Raw genomic sequence first — 3,370 nt, 5'->3', positions numbered from 1 at the left:
AAACAGATCAATTTTTTTTTAAATCTTGACTAACCTGTTTAGTTTTCTCAATATCTTTCATTAAACAGCTCTCATTTCAAGGCCGTGTGTGTGTGAGAGAGAAAGAGAGAGAGAGAGAGAGAGTGTGTGTGTGTGTGTGTATGTGTGTGCATCTGTGTGCAACTGAAGCAGTACCATGGAAAATCCAATGCAAATCTGGCAATTTCTAAATGGGACTTGAAGACCTTTCTGCAGCCTTACTCTAGATCTCGTATCTCAGTATCCCCAAACATAAACTCCCACTTCAGGCAGTTGAGTTAGCCTGCTAACCCCAAAACTTACCTGGCTCATTCTAATATCTAAATTTTTGTTCATATAGTCTTACTATTTGAATTATGTATTCCTGTGCTCTCCAATATGATAGCCATTAGCCACATGTGGCTATTTAAATTTTGATTTTAATTTATTGAAATTATATCAAATTTAAATTTCAGTTCCTCAGTTACACTTGCTCCATTTCCGATACTCAATTGTCACCTGTTACTAGTTGGTACCATGTTAGACAGCACAGCTAAAGAACCCTTCCATCACCACAGAAAGTTCTGTTGGACAGAGCTGATCTGTACTGCCTTTATCTTTGTGCATACTATCTGTCCCTTGCCCAGGAGCCGATGTAAACTCTCTCCAGCTAAATTTCATACATCCTTCAGAGCTTGTACACTACTGCTGACTCTCACTATTCTACACTCCATAGCTCTTATTTTAATGGCCACTTGCCACTCCAGTAGTGCTTTGTATTACTAAGCTTTTACTGTACATATCTTTTCTCACCAACCATATATATTCAGTCTTCAAATATTCATCAGTCACCCTACATGATAGGTACTCTTCTGAGTTCTGGGAGATGATGCTTATCAAGACAGACAGGGCATGAGCTCCTTTCAACCAGAGCTAATGCTTCTTTGATTTCTCTAGTACCTAAAACAAAGTAAGGACAAAATAAGTGAATGAAAGTGCTTCTTATCAAGTAGCTATAGATGTCTAAGTTTTAAAGAAATAAGTGAACAATTTGGATGGAACTGGAGACCATTATCCTAAGTGAAGTATCTAAAGAATGGAAAAACCACATGTACTCTCACTATTAACATGGAACTAACTGATGAGCACACATGGGCATAGCGGTAACTCTCAAAGGAAGTCAAGCAGGGGGGAGGGAGGAAGAGGGGATGGGCAAAAACCTACCTAAGGGGTACAATGAACACTATCAGGGTGACGGGCACACTTTTAACCATAACTCGAGCATTACAAAAGCGATCCATGTAACCAAAACACTTGTACCCCATAATACTTTGAAATTTAAAAAAAAAGAAAGAAGTAAACAACAAAAATAAAGAATATTTTGACAGGAAGAAATTTGATGCCTTCCCATTTGGTTTACATCCTAATTAGATATGTTCATTGGGTCACTTATACAATATTTTGTGATTACATTTATGACAGCATTCAACTCACTGCATCATTTTCAGAATTTTTTTTAATATCAGTGAATTACAGAGGCAATTAACAACCACATACACTAGGCTATCTGTAGAAGTCTTTCATAGAAGAGATTATTTATTTTAATCATAAAAGGTGAAGTATAATAGTTACAATAAAAAGGCTAAGCTACTTTATCAAAGTAGGAAAAAAACACTGGCCTATATGAGATACAATTTACTTCCCTCTCGTAAAGCATTCTCAAGGGGAGTATTCAAGGTTGCTGGAGTGGCTTTGATCCACAAGGTCCTTCAGACTTACAGGTTCCTTTCATCTGATTGCTTCACTACTCCTCTAAGCTATTATTCTAATCTGCCTGGTTGAAGTTAGGTCACAAGCACATTATGTTCCTATTTCCAAGAAAGAGAAAAAGAGAGGAAATCCACAATACTTTTTATTTTTAAGCAAATGAAGCAGAAATTGTCCAAATCACCTCTATTCCCATTCCACTGATGATAACTTAGTCTGTGAGCACTGTTGACCAAAGGTTCTGGGAAATGTGGTCTCAAGTTTGGTGGTCATATGTTGCCAAAGAAAGAGAAAATGAAATGCGTAGGAGAAAAGGGAGACAGAAAGCAGTCTGCCAGTCAAGTTGCTTTAGCTGTACTGCCTGAAGAAACTGATCTCTTGGGTTTTTTTTCCATTATATATAACATACTAAGGAACTATCAAAAGAATTATAATTCTAAGCATGGGCCTGTTGAAGAAAACACTATCGTGTCCTGTTCAGAATTTACATTGTCATTTTCCAAAAATTTACATATGTCTTGGAATAGAGCTGATAAAAAGAATGCTTATCAGTTAACAGGTTTTAATAAATTCTATTAACTTACTTATATTACTGCTCTAAAAGATATGTTCAATATATGGGCCTACCTCAAATGACTTCAAAGGACACCAGCAGAACACAGCATATATAGAATTTTAAGTATTAATACATGGTGCGTTTAACATTAGCTCAAATAAAATTATGAAGCATGCAATATATGACATCTCTCCTTTTTCTCTATTTCAACACTCAACATTTTCCCAAGAATAACACTAATTCTCTTTAAAGGCTTTTCTCCCCCTAGAAAAAAGAATATATCTGAATATCCCTAATACCTGAGTATGAGTTTGTTCCAAGTAATATTCTCCAAAGGAACATTCATATGGTAACGGAAATTAGGGGGGACAAAGAGCGAATCTGTAATGATGGCATTTCAGGACTCATACTCCTTATGTGAAGGAAGCACTTTATTTTTTTAATCAGACTTTTATTTCTCAATGGAAAATGTTCTCTTCATCAGAGGCAGCTGAGCTTTCCCAACATCAAACATCATTTCCAAAGGTAGGTTATTGCAAGAACAGCAATCAGGTATACGATTATAATATTCCTTTGAAACTGAACGGCTCCCAAGTATATCTTGCAATACTCCAAAAATAGCTCCTCCCAACCAGGCCACGCAATTAGTCTTTGCAGGTGGAGTATGAATTCAAATGTCTGGGTGCGAAGTTGTTTTTTATATTTTGGTTTTTCTACCAAATACCTTATTTCTGCAAGCAATCTGTGGAGAAATCCTGGCAACACAGATGTGTCGCCTATGACTACCACATTCTCTGTTAGTTGCTTCCTGGTATCTATTGAGCACTGCATAAAGGAATCCAATATTAAAGTCGCAACTGATTTCTCTTCATTATCTTGTTCAAAAAGAATTTCCAGGCCGGGCGCCGTGGCTCACGCCTGTAATCCTAGCACTCTGGGAGGCCGAGGCGGGTGGATCGCTAGAGGTCAGGAGTTCAAGACCAGCCTGAGCAAGAGCGAGACCCTGTCTCTACTAAAAAATAGAAAGAAATGATCTGGACAACTAAAAAT

General features: G+C 37.2%; 1 pseudogene; it reads right to left on the bottom strand.

Moving 5' to 3' along the window:
• Nucleotides 1-2,771: 2,771 nt before the first annotated feature.
• LOC105805849 overlaps nucleotides 2,772-3,370 on the bottom strand; it is a 102,679-nt pseudogene continuing 102,080 nt past the window's right edge.

The sequence above is a fragment of the Propithecus coquereli genome, unplaced genomic scaffold, assembly GCF_000956105.1.
Source record: "Propithecus coquereli isolate 6110/MARCELLA unplaced genomic scaffold, Pcoq_1.0 Scaffold135, whole genome shotgun sequence".
In the NCBI taxonomy this organism is placed as follows: domain Eukaryota; kingdom Metazoa; phylum Chordata; class Mammalia; order Primates; family Indriidae; genus Propithecus; species Propithecus coquereli.
This window is presented reverse-complemented; position numbering and strand designations above follow the sequence as displayed.